Below are 17,750 nucleotides of genomic sequence, written 5' to 3'. Positions count from 1 at the left end.
ATGAAAATATAAATTATTGAATCTGACAATAAATCATATTATTTATAAATAAAAGCAGAATGGAAGATTAATTTGGATTCAGATATTAAGAAGACTGAATAACTGATACTAAATATTCCTACACACTAGTTTTAAAATTATGTTCTACAAGGTAATTTTGAGGATTTTTTGAAATGACATGTTTATGGTAGACAAATGTATCGTATGCTCTTATGAATATTCAGTATGTCAGGAAAAGATCCAAATCTAAATTTTCATGTTAGAGTCAGCTTCCTGAGACCACTCTATGCATAACTGTGTTACACAGGTTTCCTGAAACAGACCTTGAAGTGGAGGATTGCTGGCAGAATCTTTGTTGTGGAGTGCTCTTGAGATACACACCTGCAAGGAAGGGAGAAATGCAAGGTTAGACAAGAGGGGGAAGCTGCCAAACAGTAAGGTGACAATCGAGGATTCTGCTGATTCTATAAACAGCTCTGGACTTAAAATGAGCCTTCAACACAGTTCCAAATAGAGTTATAAGAGTTCAACTTTGGTATCCCCACCATAGGACAACAATGGATCTCAGGATGCATTCACGCAATGGGCATACTCTTGACATATGCAGGTTCCTGTGGTTGAGGGCAATTCCTAATTGAGTGATGAAGCTGTAAATGGTCTTCCTCATAAACTGGGAAATGAGTTTCTTGGAGGCCCCGAAGATAAAAACTGACAGAGTATCACAATAACAGCTACAATATCCTAGATCTAAAACAATTTTAAAATATTTATTAGGGTGATTCATTTTCTTTATTTCTTTCAAAACACGTTTACAAAAACATGTTTTGAAAACATTAAATATCTTTGATATAGTTTAGTAGGAAAATACTCAAAATCAAAATTGTAAAAAAATGTATTTCTTATACAATTAAACTACATTTCAAGTAGATGGCAATGTAATACAAATCTTGAAAAGGTTTTCTTTTCTAGAACAAGGGTCCCAATGATGTACTACACTGTAATTAACACTGAAATTCTGGGAACTACTTTATCATTTCCAGCCACTATAGTTGCAAAGCTGGGAAGTAAACACTGTACATAAGATGATTGATTTCCCATGGAATACAACAGGCTGAAGTTCCCTTCATTATACAAATTAATAAAATTCAAACTATATAAAATATGTATTAGTCATTGATGATTAATTCATCCATATCTGGGTACCAGAGGTCTGGGCTACTTAAACCATGTAGATTCAAAATTCTAGATTGGGAAAAATTGTACGGAAACGTGAAGCTTTCATATAGTGTGAAAATTATTCAACACATATGGGTAATTTTTGATGTTTGAAATAAGCAGAAAGATCTCTAATGGAGATGACTTTATGACATTGTTTAGGAACAGCATAAAAGAAACATTTTAAAGTGCTGTTATATAAAAACAAAAAAACAGTTATTTCTCTATGTTTTGAAAGCTACAACTAAATAAATGTGAGGAGGAGCAGAGGTGCTTTGTGACAAGTGCTTCTCAAGCACTTACAATTAATACCTTTAATGGCAGAGGGAAAAAAATCTGCTTCAACAATATAAAGAGAAAGCAGTTCAAAGTGGCAACCAAGCAAGATATTACTTTGGCATGCCCTGCTTTAACAGCATACCTGGGGGACTCTGCATTCTCCTCTAAACTGGGTTTAATGTGAAGCAAATCCCACCACAGCTGTCTTCAAGCTTGCCAGTAAAATGGCCCTCCGGAAAGATGATCTTTGGTGTTAACCCCTGTCAAAATGACAGCTCGCCAAATGGAGAAGTCAAATCCCAGAAGAAAACAATAGAAAGTTTCATAGAAGTTAGTGAAAAAAATAAAATTTTGAGTGCTAACTGATTCTCACATACTAAATACCACTTTACTTATTTTCTCTAACAAATCCATTCATCAGTATCATGATAATTTATGACCCTTAATGTAGTACAATGCTATCCTTTCATAAAGGTACTTCAATGAAGTAGGATTACTCCTGTATATTGCGACTATGGATACTACAGTCATCCTTTTTTTGTGCTCAAGTTGCCATGAGCTAAAGTCTCATTAAAAAAGGTAGATGTATTTCTAGATATATCTATTGCTATATTTTATCAAATATGTATGTATGTATGTATGTAGGTAGGTATCACAATATCTAAATATTAACAAGCATATGAAACAGTGATATTGATAACAATAATTTCAGTGGAATTAAGATCTTCTTTGAGATCAGAAAATAAAGCTATGTTAGATTTAGCTTAGAATATGTATACCTAAAAAATTGCTTAAATTAGCTTATAAGTGAGAACTATGATAAGTATGTTAAGCAAACAACTTACTGGATGTGATTTCTTCCCCTCTGTATACTCTTAACTACCACATATCATAAAGTCCTAAGAATCTAGTTTAGGAAAGCATAATGGAAGACTGAAGCAATTATTTAGATCATTTAATCTAAAAAAAGTCCCATCATTGTGCCAATTCTTTGGTATTTCAAGGAAAATAAGATCAATGCTCTCCATGATTATTGTTAGTATTATTTTATCATTAATTTTCATTAATTTGTCATTTATTTCATACTTTCTTGAGAATATCGGTATATCTTAAAATCCTGCTAAATTTTACATGTGTAAATTCTGGATATTACTAAGCTGACCTAAACTACATATCTCCAAAAAGAAAAAACAAGGTGACAATACAGCTAAAACTAAATTTTAGTTTCAGATTCTGAGAAAATAATGTATAAATCTGAAAAATAGCTATGTTCTTATATAATTATAAAATAAAAATGTTATTTCTATCTAAATTAAACATGCAATGTATTAATCTAGATTAATGAACATGCTCTAAATACTCTGAACCAAATTACTGTGTTCCCATCTATTACAGCATATGATTTGTACTACTTTGTACATACATGTATTATTGAAATTTAACTATTATGTTTCCTTATATTTTAATTGTAACATTTAAAACATTCTCATTATTTAAAAAAAGTATATGCTAATACTTATGAAAAGGCTTTTTTTGTGCCTGAGATTTACATAACTGTGAAAAGCATAAGGGAGAATTTCCTTTCCAAAAACATAGACATTAATGAAGTTGATTTTTGTTTTCTTTCACAGATGGGGCCTGTTCTGCATAACGGTTTTCTAGGTGATGGACTATTTATCAACTTGCTCCATAATCCATTTAGAGTTAAAGAGGGCCACAGAAACTGCACATACAGGTGTCACAGGTTACAAAACTAATAATTAAAAAATTTTTAAAACTTATCTCAGATTCCCTCCTGGAGTCTACCGCCTTGTTTACACAGGTGGAGGACAAAGTCAGCCACTGCCTGAATTCATATTCTGCACTACGCGATTCAGGAAACAGTGAGTCCAAGCATTTCTTACTCTTAAAATTGTGTTCAATGTTTGCAGTCACTTTCCTATCCCTGGTAGTATCAGGAAAGGGACTGCAATTTTCTTTCTACTTCTCTGAGTCAGCTGCAAAGTCTCAGATGTTTTCACAGTTGAGACAAGAGAACAAGCAGCACCAATGAAAACCATGGGGTTCTATGGAGGCATCATGGTGTAGTAAGTAGAAGCATGCTGCTCTAGCTGTATCTCACTGGGTTCAAATCCTGACTATACAGCTTATGGTGCACTAAGGGCCAGGTGACCACAGGAATTTCCATGCTGGTAAAATAGGTTTATAATAATGCCAGTTAATCTAAAGACGATTTAAGTAAAGACTATCCAGTATTTTTCAAGGACTCAATAATCATTAGCTGTGATCATGATCTTCCCGTTACCTACTTTCAATAAGTAAATAATTTACATTTATTAAACAAAAGAAATTTAACCTTGCTTTTCTAAAACAACACAATTCTATTTCAATTTTCTTTACATAGAGAGAAGGAACATCTCACCACAAATAAAGGTGTATGTATATTTTTCTCCACTCAAAATTATGCTGATACTCAAAAACAGAAATATGTAGTATGATATCAATTCATGTATCAGTTATGTTTAGAAGGAATTGGGCTGAACATGCAGCATTCATTTAAAATGAAGGCCTCCCATCATACTTTGCTGATGGTACTTAAGTATTGAAAGCCAACTTCTTCTACCTGTTTACTATCATGTCATAGTAGCACGATTTCCCAGATGGCAGATACTTTGTCTTTTTGTACATAGCTAGGCATTTGATGCTTGTAACAGTGACTTTTCAATAATTATGCATTGCCAGGGAAGATAATTACTTTAAAAATTTATTTAGGAAATTATTTAGCAAATAGTAAATAAATAGTATTAGTTGGTTGCTATTATTTCTGAATATCTTCAGTTTCCCTCAATTTTGTCATCTGAAAATGGAGATATGTATCTCACAGCAGCATTGTGAGAGGTAACACAGTCAATATAGATAAAATTCTCCAAAGACCAAAACTTTATCTAGCTCATAATACGTTCTGCGTAAGTATTCATTTTTTTAAATTACTGTATCTTTTTAACTCATTCTGACTAAAATTTAAAAATGTTTTCTCTTTCCAAGACCTTATGCTTCTCCTATGTTCCCAATATGCTGGACATCAGGTGTGGGTGATAATAGTACCATGATTTTCCTTTGGAGACTCCAAATCCTCAGTCCGAATGACTTTATTCCACCTATAACTCCACAGACGCCATGAAATCCAGAACTCAGTACAGAAAGTGACTTCCATGAACTTTGTTAAAAATGTTGGACAACCTTTACTCCCTTTCAATTCTAAATGGATACGGTAATGTTGTCTCAGCGCAGCACATTCACAGCCTACTGAAGCAGGAGCCGATGTTGAAGCAGAACTGAAAGATGTAGAGGCAGAGTCCGGATGACACTGTCTGAACACCTGAAAACACGTGAACACTGATGAACTTTACTGTTCTGTTTTAGTCCAAGGTCAGTAAGCATCTTCTGTAAAGGGCTAGATTGCAAATATTTTAGGTTTTTATGGAACATACAGTTTGGGTGCAACTATTAAGCTCCAATGATGGATATGGCTGTGTTGCAATTAAACTTCATTTACAAAAACAGGTGGCAAGATCAATTTGGCCGTGGACCACAGTATATTGACTCCTGCCTGTTCCTGACAAAGTAGAATTTCTTTACCTGGCAACCAAAGCAGTTAGTCTTAACTAATATCCCCTGTATCAGGAGCTGGATTAACAAATTTTTAAGCCAGAAATTTGAAAAATAATTATTTATTACTTTTCTCTGTTCCCTTGCAGCATAAATATAATATCAGAAAGTATGTTTCCCTCAAATGTTTCCTTGGTCTATTTACTCTTTCCATTCCCACCTATAACTTGTTATTTCAAATGACAATCATCTCCTGCTTAACACTCTACAAAAACTTTTTACATATTCGTTTGAGTCCAGGATTCCTTTCAATTCTTTTTCACACAGAAGGTCTTATATTTCCACAATACATATATTGGCATTACATGGCCATATCCAGGTGATTGTTTATGAAACTTTGACATGGATAATATCTCCTGTCATGAAGTACATATTATTTGACTTATTTATTAAACTGTATCTTTTGTTTCTAGAATATAAATTATGTGAGGATCAGAGCAATTTTTTTTTGTTTACGGCTTTCTTCAATTGTTTATACATGTGGTTGATATAATGTGAATAACCAATATACGTTTCTAAAAAGAAGGCCAAATGACTCATCAGGGAAAGTAAATATAAGAATAATGCATTTTTCTGAATAAATACAGACTTAAACCATATAATAAACTTCTGCATTTAGAAAACCATTAAGGTCTATAATACATATTTACTATTCTATGGTAATCTCTTAGATTTATCTTCCACCAACATACTAACATTTTATTGGAATAAAAACAGAAAAGAGGTTTTCAAAAAATATTATTTTCATATACCTAATTTTTCAATTGTCTTTCTATTCCCATTGGCTCTTAAAATTTACTTATTGTTCAATGTCCAGTCCAAGTACAGATTCTCATTGTCTTTCTAATTTACTTCCTGTAGGGCTAGTTTGTTATTTTTGACACGTTTTCTGTATCACACATTTTTATAGTTCCTATTGTATGTAAATTAAATTGTTGCAGATTCTTCCTATGTGCATGTCTTTGATGCACATGTACAATGAATGTTCCCAGAAAGTATTAATAAAGAATACATTTTAACTTCTTTTTAAATCACCAATTTCAGTATGAAGCAGTGTACACAGAATATATTCACTAAATTCTAAATGAGTGAATTTCAAAGGAAATTGGAAAATGGATGATCATAAAATTACATCTGGAAGGAAATCAGGCCCAGAAAATTTATCTGATGACTGCGCACACAATTTTTGCAAATACTGTGCTGAAGAAAACAAGTGTGTTACAATAACATGAAACATAGCCAATGGTTGGGTTACACTTCACATCATTCACTTGGTATTTTGGTGTGGAGAAATAATATTTGATCATAAGTTAATAGAATTTAAAATTGTCTTTGTTTTATCTTTATTCTAACTAGTGATATGAATCACACAAAAGGTGTTTAGGACCTTTTCTTCTATGGCATAAGAATATTTTTAAAAATATATTTAGCTATTCAAAAAGTACAATGATATAAACAGAATATGGAAAACTTAGCAGAAAAAGCAGGAATTATAATTAATGACATATTCAATATAAACTTATAAACCATAAAATGAAGTGCCAATCTCAAATCATTTTTAAAAATATGTGGTCTGAAATCATCAAAACTGACTTTAGAAGAAATCAATACTAAAATATTTGTCATACAAATAATTAATGAGAAGATTATCAAAATTTCATCAAAGAACTCCTATAATAAAGTTCCTGGGCCAAGAATTCATAGTTCAGAAAGGAAAAGAAAGAATACATAATTTCCTTAATATATAAATGGATTCAAAATAAAAACATGAAAAACTAGAAGTTACTTTTATACAGCTAGCATAAACTCAAAACAAGTGTACCTGAGTATGCTTATGCACACAGATGATGGCATATGTGTACGTGTGTGTGTGCACACCTCATGTGTATGCACTACACAGGCAAGATGAATTCTATTTAAAAACATATATGCAACAAATCTAGTAAGAGAAAATAGTAGAAATTAAATCAACAAGTAATTATCTCAGTGACGTCGGATTTTCACTATCATATACATGTCACAGATGGATGTGATCTGTGATCATTTGACTGAGGGCACAAAAACAAATGCTTAACTGTTTCAGCATAGTACAGCATTTACATCTGTGTGCTATAAACTATATTGAATAATATCATTGATTTGAAAGACCAAATTTAACAAAATCTTAACTATAATACATATATTTCGTCTTCCTCTTTCATTATTTAATTTTGCTATTCCATCATTATTATCTGGTTTGAAATAACATGGTTATCATATGTTTAGATAAACATCATATTTTTATAAGTATAGACAGGGATCCTTAAAATTGGTAAAACATTTTACTCTTTTTTAATGTTTCTTTGTAATTCTCACTTCCACCCATCTAGTCTTCCACAGAAACTTTAGAAAGAAATTATTAGGTTTCAAAAAGTATCCAAACAGAACAGACTGATATGGCTGTGGATTAATAGTAAAGGCCGAGCATGGAGGCTCATGCCTGTAATCCCAGCAATTTGGGAGGCGGAGGCAGATGGAGCACTTGGGGTCAGAAGTTTGAAACAATCCTGGCCAAATGGTGGGACCCTGTCTCTACTAAAAATACAAAAATTACTTCGATGTGGTGGTGTGTGCCTGTAGTCCCAGCTACTCAGGAGGATGAGGCAGGAGAATCGCTTGAACCCGGGAGGTAGAGGTTGCAGTGAGATCGCACCACTGTACTCCAGCCTGGAGATAAGAGCAAGACCCTGTCTCAAAAAAAAAAAAAAAAAAAAAAGAGAGAGAGACAGAGAGAAACTGGAAATAATTGAGGTCTTTAAATATTGAGTTACACCATGCATTAAAAGCAATTCTCTTTTTTTTCTTTTACATAGCTAATTTTTTCTTTCACATAGTTAAGTAAATTTTAACACATTATATTCCAATGTATTTATTGTTAATTTATTCCTAGGTAATTTGTATGTAGACATAAATTTCCTATAGTAAAATGAATTTCTTATATAATTTTCATTTTTCTTCTGATAATGTATAAGAAATATGTTATTAGTTTAATGCTGACCTTATAATTAGCCCTGTTTTATACATTCTTATTAGTTCTTTTTATCTTAACCATATCATTATGACTTCTGCAATACAAAATAATATAGATTCTTTCTGCTTGATATTCACTCTTTTATGTACTTCCTAGTTTTATTGCTATTTTATTGAAAATCATCTCAAATTTTCCATTTAAAATTAGTCATAACAGGCATCCTGGTTTCCAAAATAAAAGATATCTTTCTAATGTTTTGCTTTAAACATAATATGCAGTAAATATTTATTTTTAGTGTATTTTTCTGAAACTATGGAGGTAATCGTATAATCCTTCGTCCTTAATCTTTTAATATGACATGCTTACATAAGTTTTTTAAAATTGTATTATCCTTGAGTTCCTGATGTAAGTGTTTTTGTAATAGAGTAAAAGGCTTAATTTATAAATTTCATTTTGGCATAATTCCAGACTTACAGAAAAGTTGACTTAAGAGTACCAATAATTACTATGTATCAAAAGTCCCCAACTATAACATTATACTATTAATTCCTCTATCATTGTCTTTTTCCTTAAATGACGCAGACATTGTGTTCCTTCAAGGCATTCTCTTAAAGTTGTACTTGAATCAAAGAAAAAATTCACAGAGAAGTTGGAAAACCTTTCGTACTGAAAAATAATGATACTACTATGTACCACAATTTGTACAAACACAGTAGTATTTAAAATATTTATAGTTCTGTGTATTGATCCTAAAAAAGATAATGCAAAATCAATTATCTAAACATCCACAATAAGCTACAAAAACAGATTACATTAAAACTAAAGGAAGAAGAAAATGGCAACAGCAAATATAAAAGTAGAAATTAAAGACACAGAAAAATACAAGGAAAACTTTGTTCTGTGAAAGATTAATATATTTGTTTGACATGTGGTAAGTCTAATAACACACACACACACACACACACACACCCCAATATAAGGAATTTTTAAAACAACATGAGATACAGAATGTACAGAGGTGCATGATTTCTTTCCCAGATAGCTTGTGTTTTTCTAAGTATCTTATTTTTATTTATTTCTAACAATATGCTTATGATCACAGAATGTACTTTATTGAGACGATGTATGACTCATCATATATTGTATCTTGTTAAATGTTTGGTAACATTTGCCAATTGAAAAATATATATATATTGTTAATTGGTTATAAATGTCGAATATTTTTTTTTAACTCTTCTATTTTCATACTGATATCTTATTCATTTGATGAAGTGGTGATGGAAAGGTGTTAAATTATCTTTATTTTAATAGTTTTTAGGGGAAGAGGTGGTTTTTGGTTATACGGTAAGTTATTTAGTAGTGGTTTCTCAGATTTTTATGCACCCATCACCCAAGCAGTGTACACTGTACACAATGTGTAGTCTCCTTCACTCTCTTACCTCCCTTCCCTTCGAGTCCCCGAAGTCCATTATATCATTCTTAGGCTTTTGTGTCCTCATAGCTTAGCCCCCACTTATAAGTGAGAACATGCAATGTTTGATTTTCCACTCCTGAGTTACTCCACTTAGAATAATAATCTCGAACTCCATTCAGGTTGCTGCAAATGCCATTATTTCATAATTTTTTCTTTTCATTTTTTGTTTTTGTTTTTGGAGACAAAGTTTCACTCTTGTTGTCCAAGCTGGAGCACAATGTCACGATCTCAGCTCACTGCAACCTCTGCCTCCCAGGTTCAAGTGATTCTCCTGCCTCAGCCTCCCGAGTAGCTGATCTTACATGTGCCTGCCACCATGCCCTGCTAAGTTTTGTATATTTAGTAGAGATGGAGTTTCACCACGTTGACAGGGCTGGTCTTGAACTCTTGACCTCAGATGACCCAACCGCTTTGGTCTCCCCAAGTGCTGGGATTACAGGCATAAGCCACCGGGCCTGGCCTATTATTTTATTTCTTTTTATGCCAGGATAGTATTCCATGCCACATTGTCTTTATTCATTGGTTGATGGACATTTAGATTGGTTCCATATATTTACAATTGCAAACTGTGCTGCTGTAAACACGCATGTGCATGTCTTCTTCATATAATGACATCTTTTCCTCTAGGTAGATACCCAGTAGTGGGATTGCTGGATCAAATGGAGGTACTACTTTTAGTTCTTTAAGGAATCTCCATACTGTTTTCCACAGTGGTTATACTAGTTTACATTCCCACCATTAATGCAAAAGTGTTCCCTTTTCACCACATCCATGTCAATATCTATTATATTTTGATTTTTAAAGTATGGCCATTCTTGCAAGAATAAGATGATATCTCATTGTGTTTTTAACTTGCATTTCCCTGATAATTACTGATGCAGAGCAGTTTTTCAAATATTTGTTGGCCATTTGTATGTCTTCTTTTAAGAATTTTCTATTCATGTCCTTAGCCCACTTTTTGATAGAATTTTTTTTTTGTCTTGCTGTTTTGTTTAAGTTCCTTGTGGATTCCAAATATGAGTTTTTGTCGGATGCATAGATTGCAATGATTTTCTCCTACTCTATGTGTTGTCTGTTTGCTGATTATTTCTTTTGCGTTGCAGAAGCTTTTTAGTCTAATTAAGTTCAATTTATTTATCTTTGTTTTTGTTGTGTTTGATTTTGGTTTCTTGGTCACGAAGAACCAAGACAATGTTTTGAATGTTTTTTCCAATGTTATCTTGTAGAATTTTTATGGTTTATGATCTTAGATTTAAGTCTTTGATCCACCTTGAGTTGATTTTTGCATAAGATGAGAGATGAGAATTCAGTCTCATTCTTCTTTATGTGGCTTTCCAAATATTCCATTACCGTTTGTTGAATAGGGTGTCTTTTCCAAACTTTACGTTTTTATTTGCTTTGTCGAAGATCAGTTGGCTGCTAAGTGTTTGGTTTCATTTCGGGGTTCTCTATTCTGTTTCATTGGTCTATGTACCTATTTTTATACAAGTACCATGTTGTTTTGGTAAGGATAGCCTTCTAATATAGTTTGAAGTTGGGTAATGTGACACCTCCAGATTCATTATTTTTGTTTCATCTTGCTTTGGCTAGGCAGGATCTTTTTTGGTTCTATATGAATTTTAGGATTGTTTTTTCTAGTTTTGTGAAGAATGATGATGGTCTTTTGATGAGAATTGCATTGAATCTGTATATTGCTTTGGACAGTATGGTCACTTCCACAATATTGATTCTACCCATCCATTAGCATGAGATGTGTTATCTATTTGTTTCTGTTGTCAATGATATTTTTCAGCAGTTTTTTGTAGTTTTCCTTGAAGAGTTATTTCACCTCCTTGGCTTTGTATGTTCCTCAAATATACATATATATACACACACACACTTATATACGTGTATGTACACACATATATACGTGTATATGCATATACGTATATATATACACGCGTATATATATGTGTGTGTGTATATATATGGCAATTGCTGGAAAAGGGATTAAGTTGTTGATTTGATTCTCAGCTTGGTTGTTGCTGGTATATAGCAGTGCTGATGATTTGTGTACATTGATTTTTGCATCCTGAAACTTAACTGAATTTATCACATCTAGGAACTCTTTAGATAAGTCTTCAGAGTTATCTAGATATAATAATATCATTAGAAATCAGTGACAGTTTGACCTCCTCTTTACTGATTTGGATGCCCTTTCTTTCTTTCTTTTGTCTGATTGCTCTGGCTAGGACTTCCAGAAATATGATTAATAGATGTGGTGAGCAGGCATCATATTCTTAGGGGGAATGCTTTTAAACTTTTCCCTATTCAGTATGATGTTGATTGACTGTGGGTTTGTTATAGATGGCTTGTATCACCTTGAAGTATGCCCCTTCTATGCCAATTTTGCTGAGGATTTTAATCATAAAGGGATTCTGAATTTTGCCAAATGCTTTTTCTATGTCTATTGAGATGATCATGTAATTTTTGTTTTTAATTATGTTTATGTGATGTATCACATTTATGACTTGTATATGTTAAACCATCCCTGCATCCCTGGTATAAAACCCACTTGAAATCGTTAGATTATGAATTTGGCTGTTCTTTCTAGCTATATAAAAATTTAACTTTATATAATTTTAATTTATATTATTAAGAGCATATGCATTTCAAATTGTTTTGTCTTTTAAATGAATCAATTATTTTATCATTATAAAATGTTTCTCTTTCTCTTTTGTACTGATTTTCCTGTGAAGTCTACTTTGACTGGCATTCACATTAGAATTCATATGTTTTTATAACACTGGAACTTATTCCAGACACATAGCATAATAAGGACTAGGTTTGTATTCTTGCCTTAACTAAACTAAGAAATTTTTGATAAAATATACATACCAATAGTCTTCAGACAGCGAACATGAGATAGGATAGGACAGTGACCTCGAGACAGGGAAAACGAAGGTAGGAACTAAATCATCCATCCATCTTATTGCCTTTATTGAATACAGAATAATTTTTCTGAGATTGGATCTATAGAAGTATAATCACAAACACAAGCAAATGGATATAGCACATTGAAGAGGTATTAAATTTTTTATGCATAAGAAAGAGTATTGAAATGAGTTAAGTTTACATTTAAGTCTTTAATTCATCTTGAGTCAATTTTTTTGTATATGAGGTAAAGAAGGGGTCAGTTTCAATTTTCTATATGGCTAGCCTCTTATCCCAGCGTCAATTATTTAATAGGGAGTCCTTTCCCCATTGTTTGGTTTCGTCTGGTTTGTCAAAGATCAGATGTTTACAGATGTGTGGTCTTATTCCGAGTTCTCTATTCTGTTCCACTGGTTTATGTGTCTGTTCTTGTACATATACCATGCTGTCTGGATTACTGTAGGCCTGTAGTACAGTTTGAAGGCGGGTAGTGTGATGCCTCCAGCTTTGTAATTTTTGCTTAGGATTGCCTTGGCTATTTGGGATCTTTGATGGTTTCATATGAATTTTAAAATAGATGTTTCTAGTTCTGCAAAGAATGTCAGTAGTAGTATAATGGAATAGCATTGAGTCCATAAGTTGTTTTGGGCAGTATGGCCATTTTAACATTATTGATTCTTCTCATCATGTTTTTCACATTTGTGTCATCTCTGATTTCCTTGGGCAGTGGTTTGTGACCTGTAAAAGCTTTCAAAGACCACCTAGGCTATACCATTCAGAACATAGGCATGGGCAAAGATTTCATGATAAAGACACCAAAAGCAATTGTGACAAAAGCAAAAATTGACAAATCGGATTTAATTAAATTAAAGAGCTTCTGCACAGCAAAAAGGAAAAACAAACTATCATCAGAACAAACAGACACCTACAGAATGGGATAAAATTCTGGCAAAATATGCATCTGACAAAAGTATAATATCCAGCATCTACAACGAACTTAACCAAACTTACAAAAAAAAACAAGGCCATTAAAAATCGGGCCAAGGACATGAACAGACACTTCTCAAAAGATGACATACATGTGGTCAACAAGCACATTTAAAAAGTTCAACATCGCTGATTAGAGAAATGCAAATCAAAACCACAATAAAATACCAACTCATGCCAGTAAGAATGGCTATTACTAAAAAGTTAAAAAGCAGATGCTGGTGAGATTGTGGGGAAAAGGGAACACTTTACACGGTTGGTGGGAGTGTAAATTAGTTCAACCATTGTGGAAGACAGTGTGGTAATTCCTCAAAAACCTAAAGACAGAATTACCATTTCACACAGCAATCCCATTAATGGGTATATGCCTAAAGGATAACAAATTGTTCTACTGCAAAGATACATGCATGCATATGTTCCTTGCAGCACTATTCACAATAGCAAACACAAGGAATTAATCCAAATGCCCACCAATGATAGACTGGATAAAGAAAATGTGGTACATATACACCATGGAATACCATGCAGCCACAAAGAAAAAAGGAGATAATGTCCTTTGCAAGGACATGGATGGAGTTGGAGGTCATTATTCCAAGCAAACTAAAGCAGGAACAGAAAACCAAATACTGCATGTTCTCACTTTTAAGTGGAAGCTAAATGATGAGAACATGGACACATAGAGAGGAACAACACAGACTGGGGCCTATCAGATGATGAAGGGTTGGGGGAGAGAGAGAAGCAGGAAATATAACTAACAGACACTAGGCTTAATACCTGGGAGATGAAATAATCTGTACAATCAACCCTCATAATGCACGTTTACTTATGTAACAAACCTGCATATCTTACACATGTACCCCGATCTAAAAATAGAAGTTTAAAAAAGAACAAAATGAGTTAAATTCTTGGAAAATTATTTCAAATCAAATTACATATAGGAACGTGTTAAGAGCTACTCACTCTAAAGAACTCTTTTACTCATCTGACAAGCATTTAGTGTAAGTGTTCTATTTGCCAGGCAATAGGAACTACAGGCTGGAAAAAGAATGCTGAAGAAAATGCCCATGGCATTAAGAAATTTGTACATATATGTGTATATATATATAACATATATATGTATCATGTATTTATTAGAATACATTAAGACATTATTGAACAATGGTGCAAATAGCAATTAACAATAACAAAAGGCTAAAATACAAAATTATTAAAATAATAAAAACCTAACAATTTTTAAATTGAGAGGCAATATAATAAGATACTGAAAAGATCCAAATGTCAAAATGTGTGTGTGTGTTGAGGGGGATAGAGTTACAGGGTAAATGTTTATATCTTTTCATTTCTCTCTTTTTTATTCTTTGCAATCAAAGTTAAGTTTTCTTCAGTTTAAAATTACTTGTTACAATGATATTCTTTAGCCTCATGGTAACCAGAAAACAAAATTCAGTAATAGACACTTTAAAAATAACAAGACACCTAAAAAGCAAGGAATTAAATCACACTACCAGAGAAAATTACCTCACTATAAATACAGGCAGGAAGAAAAGGAAGGAGGGAGGAAAAGAAAGGAAGAAAGAAAGAAGGAGAGAAGAGAAAGAGGAAGAAATGAACAGAGAAATAACAAAAGACAAAAGAGAGTAGCAAAACGACCAGAAAATAAGTAAAACTGGCAGTAGTATATTTTTACCTGTTAGTAATTAACTTGAATATAAATTAATTAAATTCTCCAATTGAGACAGAGTGGCCGAAGGGATTTAAAGACAAGATCTAACTATATACTGCCTACAAGAAACTCAGCTCACATATGAAGACATACATAGACTGAAAACGAAGGGATGATAAAAGAAATCCCACACAAATGGAAACAAAAAAACAAGAGTAGCTATACATATATTGATAAAACAGAAAAATAATTGTATAATAAGGATATGAACAGATATTTCTCAAAAGAAGACATTCATACAGCCAACAGCCACATGAAAAAATGCTCGTCATCACTGGCCATCAGAGAAATTCAAATCAAAACCACAATGAGATACCATCTCACACCAGTTAGAATGGCAATCATTAAAAAGTCAGGAAACAACACGTGCTGGAGAGGATGTGGAGAAATAGGAACACTTTTACACTGTTGGTGGGATTGTAAACTAGTTCAACCATTATGGAAAACAGTATGGCGATTCCTCAAGGATCTAGAACTAGAAGTACCATATGACCCAGCCATCCCATTACTGGGTATATTCCCAAAGGATTATAAATCATGCTGCTATAAAGACACATGCACACGTATGTTTATTGCGGCACTATTCACAATAGCAAAGACTTGGAATCAACCCAAATGTCCATCAGTGACAGACTGGATAAAGAAAATGTGGCACATATACATCATGGAATACTATGCAGCCATAAAAAAGGATGAGTTTATGTCCTTTGTAGGGACATGGATGCAGCTAGAAACCATCATTCTCAGCAAACTATCGCAAGAACAGAAAACCAAACACCGCACGTTCTCACTCATAGGTGGGAACTGAACAATGAGATCACTTGGACTCGGGAAAGGTAACATCACACACCTGGGCCTATCATGGGGAGGGGGGAGGGGGAAAGGATTGCATTGGGAGTTATACCTGATGTAAATGACGAGTTGATGGGTGCAGCACACCAACATGGCACAAGTATACATATGTAAAAAACCTGCACGTTATCCACATGTACCCTAGAACTTAAAGTATAATAATAAAAAAAACATTGAAAAAGAAGAAAGAAATCAACACAGCAGTATCACCAGTATCAGTGTAAATGCAACCAACACTCGAGCACCTAAACACAGAAGCATATATTAACAGACCTTAAGGGACAGAGGGACTGTAATGCAATAATAGAGCACCTCAACACTCTACTATAATCAACACCCCACTATCATCAATGAACAGATCATCCAGACAACAAAAAAACAGTTAAACTGCAATCTCTACTGAATGGACCTAACATTTCACAGCTTTCCACTCTGCAAATGTGCAATGCACATTCTACTTAGCAGCACATGGATTATTCTCCAGGACAGACTATGTGTTAGGCCGAATAACAAGTCACAACACATTTTTAAAAACTGAATTCATATCAAGCATCTTTTCTGATCCCAGTGGAATAGTATTAGAAATCAGTAACAGGGGGAACTTTAAAAGCTGTGCAAACATATGGAAATCAAAATACATGTTCATGAACAATCAATAAATTAAAAAATTAAAAATTTATTGAAACAAATAAAAATACACAACATAACAAAACTTGTGGGATGCAGCAAAAACAGTTGTAATAGGAAAAGTGCATAGCTGTATATGCCTACATCAGAAAAGCAAAAAGATCTCAAATAGCCAACCTGACAGTATACCTCAAGTAATGAGAAAAATTTTTAAAAATGTTAAAATTAGTAGAAAGGATATCATAAACATTACAGAAGAAATTTTAAAAACAGAAACAAAAAAATTCAAAATGCAAAACAATACAGTCAATGGAACAAACAGCTGGGGGGTTTTGAAAAAAAATCAAAATTGACAAGTTTTAACTAGACTAAAGAAAAGAGAAAGAAAGCTGAAATAAAATCATAGATGAGGCTAGGCATAGTGGGTCACACTGGGATCCTAGCACTTTCGGAGGCCAAGGCCATTTGGATCACTTGAGGTCAAGAGTTCGAAACGAGCCTGGCCAACATGGTGAAACTCTACTAAAATTACAAAAAAATTACCCAGGCATGTTGGCAGGTGCCTGTAATCCAGCTACTCAGGAGGCTGAGGGAGGAGAATGGCTTGAACCTGGGAGGTGGAGGTTGCAGCGAATCAAGATCATGCCACTGCATTCCAGCCTGGATGACAGAGGGAGACTCTCCATGACATGCTTGAACTTTCTGACTTGTCCTATCTTTCCCTATTTCCTAAATAATTAGTCATTCTACTTTAGGATGATTAATTTACTCTAAGAATTTGCCATACAAGATCCTCTCTCATATAAAATTTCTTTTTTTCATAACATTTCTAACCATAAACACATCTTCATATCCACAATTTTCTTTGTATCACTCCTCCCTACTAATTTCTTATGCCTACCCAAATCAAAAAAGATCAGGTAATGTAAGGTGAAACAGCAGAGCCTTAGATTTTGAGAGGGACCTGTCTGCTTACAGTTCTTGGGATTCCATGAGGAAAA

The sequence above is a fragment of the Macaca nemestrina genome, chromosome 15, assembly GCF_043159975.1.
Source record: "Macaca nemestrina isolate mMacNem1 chromosome 15, mMacNem.hap1, whole genome shotgun sequence".
In the NCBI taxonomy this organism is placed as follows: domain Eukaryota; kingdom Metazoa; phylum Chordata; class Mammalia; order Primates; family Cercopithecidae; genus Macaca; species Macaca nemestrina.
Note: the sequence above shows the minus strand (reverse complement) of the source record.